Source organism: Callospermophilus lateralis, unplaced genomic scaffold (genome assembly GCF_048772815.1).
Source record: "Callospermophilus lateralis isolate mCalLat2 unplaced genomic scaffold, mCalLat2.hap1 Scaffold_51, whole genome shotgun sequence".
NCBI lineage: Eukaryota > Metazoa > Chordata > Mammalia > Rodentia > Sciuridae > Callospermophilus > Callospermophilus lateralis.
In genome coordinates this window covers 1649818-1656025 of record NW_027514446.1, presented here as the reverse complement: position 1 = coordinate 1656025, position 6208 = coordinate 1649818, and positions in this window count along the sequence as shown.

The following is a 6208-nucleotide window of genomic DNA, read 5'->3' as shown; positions in this document are numbered from 1 at the left end:
GCCCAATTGCCTATAGCAGTGGAGAGGCTGAGTCAGCGGTTGGAGGATCATCAGGAACTGTGTTGGGGGTTGGGGAGGGAGAGTAGATGATAAGGAGGGGGAGGAGTGTCCAGTCTTGTGACTCAGGGAGAATGGAAGGAAGAGGGGGAGGAGTGGATGGTTTGAATGATAGGATCATGGGGGAAGGGGTATATGGCTCTTTATCTGGGTGGCCAAGTGGCCAAAGCTGAAAGACAATATCTCTGACTTTTCGGATTAGAGGAAAGTGGAAGGATCCTTCTGGGGGCCATCCAACTTCGAGGATGGGCCATTCTGAAGCACAGAGAGTCTGCCAGGTACAGCGTTTTACTGGAAAATAAAGATTCTGGGCCCTTGAGCGGACATCAGTCCAATGATCAAGGGTCGGAGACAGAGAAGAGGATGTGCTTTGTCCCATTATGGGAATTACTCAAACAGGGACAGTGAAGACACAAACGCAACACAGAAAAAGACAAACAGTAAATGTTTAACATGACTCCAAGAAAAAGATTAGAACTGAGTAACTGGTAAATCTTAATGTGTTAGGCAATAAAGACAGACAGTAAACTCAACATGAGTTAGGGACAATGAACCAAACTGAGTAGCCGGCAAAACCTGATGGGCTGGCAAACCGAATCCTGAAGCAAAATGTAACTGGGATGAGGAAACTACTATTCTTTGATTTCCCTAGTCTTCCGGAGTGACCCCCAGAAACGTGACCTTGGGCTCTGTGACAGGTCTGTCACACCATAGGAGAGAGCTAATGCTCTTCACCAACAGCCACTTTGCCATGCCCTGACTTGAAATCCGAAACCAGAAATAGGCTCCTTACTAACCCCGAGAGGAGTCCCTTGAGGTCTTTCGTCCACCGCTGCCGGATATCTCACCTGGGGCCTCCAGATAAATAGGTGCGGCGAACGTCAGAGGAAAAGACAACAAAGAGGTTTTCTCATGCATCAGCAAAGGGTTTATTGGGGGTCCAGCATGCTGGGGCTCAGAGCTCACTTCAGAGGACCAAAAATCAAAGAGCCCCGAGAACAACTTGAGCAGAGTATATATACATTCTTTAGAGAGAGCAGGGATTTACATACATCATTGCCTCCTTTAGGAAATCATCATGTACCACGGGAAAATCAAATAACAACTCTTAAACATGATTAGCACATTCATTGGCGGGAAAAGGTCAGGCAGGGAGTGATTGGTCAGCCCTGAGAAGGGGTATACGTTTAAATTTATTGGTTGAAGCCCTGAGATGTATACGTGGTGAGCTGCACGGTTTCTGGGAAAGGGTTGTTAAGTAACTAGGTGTTCAGGGAAGATTTCAACACACATCTAATGGGCAGTTTCAGGAATTGTCTTAACTGCCACAGGAATTTTAGGTTCTGAGTGCAGCTTGGAAACTTTACAAAACCTGGTTGTTTACGTTTCAATTTCAATTTGTTTTATTCTTTCAGAACCTTACAGTGGAAGGCGAGAGACTTCATCCACAATGACTGCTCTTTTGGCCATTTTGGTTTTGGATGCACACATGGGATCTTTTCTTAGATCCGTCTGTTGCTGATAATCTAAGCCACAGCCTCAAACAGGGCCAAGAGCCTGATTAAGACACATCCCTTTCCAAAGCAATTACATCTCTGAGGTCAGTTACAGAACTCAGTCTCTGAGAGGAATCACACCAGTGTTCAAGCCCAGGTGGACCCAGTCATTCTTCCAACCACCACACATATGACCACAATTAAATCCAAAACACTCCCACATGGCACTCATCTTCTTACATACATACACTCATGATAACCTTTGGCTAGAGGCTTCCATGAATGGCGCAGCCCACGAGAGTGTCCAAAATAAGCTCCCTTGCAACTCATTTGCCTAACCTCAGGGTGGCCTGAACACCCTTCCTGTGAACCAGGATTGATCACATAGTTCTTCCTGTAATACTGCTCTGCTTCTCCAATTTGAGGCCTACTGACTGTCAGGTATAGATTCTTTATGTGATTTGGAGTCATTAGGAAACCAAAGTAAATTTGCAAGGCTTGGAAAAACTCATTTGACCCAAAGGATACCTATTGTCACTTGGTGGAGGTCAGGAACCTTACAGAGGAAGGCGAGAGACTTCATCCACTATCACTGATCTTTTTGCCATTTTGGTTTTGGATGCACACATTGGATCTTTCTTTATATCCATCAGGCGCTTCTAATCTAAGCCACAGCCACACACAGGGCCACGAGGCTGATTCAGAACATCCTTTTCCAAAGCAATTAAGCAAAGAGCCACAGGTGATGCCCATTCATTTCCATTTGAAAACTGTTTTCCTCAAGATTCACAAAGGGGTGGCCTGAGGCAGAGACCTTCCTGACTTCAGAGCAACATAACAATAAGTAAGCAAATCCCAATGCAGGGTTTCTCCACTGAGACTATACTAGTCACAATGATATCTGAGTTTTCTGAGATGCTTGTCATTCCCTTCAACAATCCAGTACATGGCCATGTCACAGAGCTTGGAGGTGGTATATATATCTTGGACAAAAAACCATGAGCCTATTCTGGAGAGTGGCCAGAATTCAGAAAGAAAACAGGATCTTAGAAAGTTAGTAGGTGTTGCCCATCGAAAAGGCAACCAGCAGTCCTTTTTTAAAATGGGCAGGATGAATGCTGGAAAGCTTTCTACTAGTCAGGATACATCCATTGATGCATTCCTTTTTCTAATGTGTACAACCAAGAACACAGTGGGATACACAGACACAGAAACACTCACCTTGTCAAAGGACTTTCTAGAAACAGTCCACTCTAAACCAAACAAACCGCCTTTCCTACCTATTCTCAGAACATGAGACAAAACCACAAACTCACACCCACTCTCAAAAAGGCACCTCTTTCCCCAAGTAAGTCTGTGAGTATCCAGAGTGTCCTCTGACTTGTGGGCCATAGTATGTTCCCCCGAAATGGCCTGTCCTGTCTCAGATCTGGTCTCTTTGTCCATCTCTGTGAAGTTGTATGGAGCCTGTGCTGACCACTACCTGCTTTCTCAGGAAAGGCCCGTCTTCAGAGCTCTACTTGCATTTGGTCATCCTTAAACCATTAGGTACCAAGAGAGACAGACTCTCTCCTTGGTAAATCCAAACAAGTGAGCCCACTGGGAATGGGACTGGGCCTGGCTCTGGATGCCTGGCTTCCTGGATCTCAAGTTCAGAGAGTTTCATCACCAAAGAAGTGAGGTAGGTCAATTCCTAAAGGAAGGGAATGAGGTCACTGCCTTGGCAACCACTTTGTCCTTACAGTTGCTTCCAAAGGTCCCTTGAGATGGAGGCTGCCCCTACTTCCTGTGAAACTTTCAGAAGTTAGAATGGTATATCAACCATAGACACCCAGGAGAAGCTCTCCACACAGGGTTGTTTTGGTCCATCTTTTTTATATCAATAGGAGAGAGGCTGATTCAGACACATACCTTCATCCTGACCAGCTTGTTTGCCATGGAAGATGACTTTTGCTCTCTCAGGTCCTTCATAGCTGCCTACATCTTCTCCAGGGATCATTTCTGCATCAACCTTTGAGGTTCTCAGCAGGTGGAAGATTCCCTACATTCCTGTATTGTAAGACCTACTCTGTCCCTGCTCTTTTGTAAAGTTAGATTGAGGGAACAGTGTATGGTTAGGGTTAATAATATATTTTATTTGGGTTAGGAAACATTCTGTGGGATAAATAATGGTATTAGGAACCTGTGATATTCACAAGAATATATAGGTGAAATATAAGTATAAAACCTGAAATCTAGGTACGATTTGAAGCCCAGAAGGGAATTGGGCCCTTTAGTGCGATACTTAGCTTTGAATTATGTTCTACACAGATGTCTCAGATAAATCGATATGCAATGGCAGAGTACCTTGTACCTTGGATGAATAAATGTCTTAGAGAACATCCAGTCAAAAAGGAATAGTCGGCAGGATTAGGAAGGTAGTCAGTAGGTTTTGAAAAAAGAGTGAGTATAGGATTTGGACAAAACGTTCATTAGCAATAGGGTTTCGGGTAGAGAGTGAACGTAAATATGAGCACATACGAAGAGTCAGTCACAATGATGAACTGGGAAAAATATGTTGGAAAGCAGATATCAATAGAGACATTAGGAAAACAGGCAAAGTATAATGTGAGTGATAGGGTTAGACATTTTCAACATGGTTGAGGATGAATATATAATCTTAGGTAGAAAGACATATGTAGTCATCAATAGGATTGATATTTTAGAGCATTAGGCAACCTGGGCATGGTTGTTTTTAATAATCCATGCTCACTTTCAATTTGCTTTGGTGAAAGGTTAATAAAATAGTCACTTGTCACTTCCTGTTTTTCTGTATGCTTAACAAAACACTGTTGAAATCTTGAGAACTGTTTGCTATTTTGGTTCCCAGAATGTGCTATCCCCAACTACCAAACTGCAGAATGTACTCCCTCACCCAGTTGCATGCAAACTGCACACTCGCCCTGACCCATAAATAAATTTCCCTCCCTGCCCTGTCCAAGGAAAGTATATAAGCTCTGTTAAAGCTGTTCTCAGGGCTCTTTGCTCTATTCACGTGAGCTCTGAGCCCCAGCATGCTGGACCCCCAATAAACACTTTGCTGTGGCTGAGTGAAAATGGTATACGGTTCTGTACTTAAAAGATGCTTTCTTTTGCTTGGCTCTGCATAAAGATAGTCAGTTGCTGTTTACTTTCGAGTGGGTAGACCCAGAAACAGGAACGTCTTGTCAACTAACTTGGACTAGACTCCCACAGGGGTTCAAAATCTCCCCCACTCTCTTTGATGAAGCCCTTCACAGAGATCTCAACAACTTCAGAACTACACACCCCGAAGTCACCCTGATTCTATATGTGGATGTCCTGCTCCTGGCAGCCAACACCAAGGAAAACTTTGAGTCTGTGACCCAAGCACTATTATCTGAGCTTGCTCAACTCAGGTATAGAGCTTTGGCGAAAAAGGCCCAAATTTGCCAGCAAGAAGTAATCTTCCTGGGGTATTTTCTTAGGCACTGTAAATGATGGCTCACTGACCCCAGGAAACAAAACGTTGTGCAGATACCACCCCCATTTAACAGGAGACAACATAGAGAGTTTCTTGGAACTGCTGGCTTTTGCAGGTTATGGACCTGGGTTTGTGTTCATAGCTGCTCCTTTATACCCGCTGTTAAATGAGAATGCCCAATTCCAATGGGCCCTTTGAGCACCAGCAAGCTTTTGATAACATCTAAGAACACTAACACTGAACACCTCAACTTCACTGAGCCCAGCCTGCAATTTCAGAAAGCCCTACACTATGTTAAAAATGTACATCAACTCAATCAACTTAGTTCAAAGAAACTGCAGCCATTCCTGTAGGATCAAGAACAGAGTTTTAGACTAACTCACTCACAGTGAATGGAAATAACTGAATGGGTAACAAAAGCCTGTCGGTTCTGTTAATTGGTTAATGCTTACCATTCCAAGCTTCCTGCAGGAAAGCACGTAACAGGAACCAGACCAGGACAATTCTGGGAAGTGGACTTTACCTAAATTAAGCCAGCGAGATATGGACTTAAATATCTTCTAGTCTTTGTAGATACATTCTCAGGATGGATTGAAGCCTTTCCCACAAAAAAAAAAAAAAAAAAAAAAAAAAAAACGGCACAAATGGTGGTCAAGAAGATCCTGAAAGATATTTTTCAAAGACAGGGGCTGCCTAATGTAATGTGGTCTGATAATTGAACGGCGTTCATGGGCCAGGTAAACCAGGGGTTAGCCAGGACCCTGGGGATTAATTGGAAGTTACATTGTGCTTATAGACCCCAAAGCTCAGGACACATGAAAAAATAAATAGAAGCATTAAAGAGACCTTAAATAAATTAAGCTTAGAGACCGTCATAAAAGGGTAGACTATGCTCCTGCCTTATGCACTGTTTCATGAAAGAAATACTCCGTTTGTTTCTTTGTGTAACATCACCCCCTATGAAATTCTCTATGGGGCCCCTCCTCTGGTAAGGGACCTAACCCCAACTCTTAAGACCTAAGTATCCCTTCCACACACCCTTGCTTGACAGACTTAAATCTCTTGAAAGAACTCAGCTATACCTGTGGAAACAGCTGGCCACTGCCTTCCAACCTGGGGACGAGGGGACTCCACATCGATATCAAGTAAGAGAATTCCTCTACATAAGAGGACA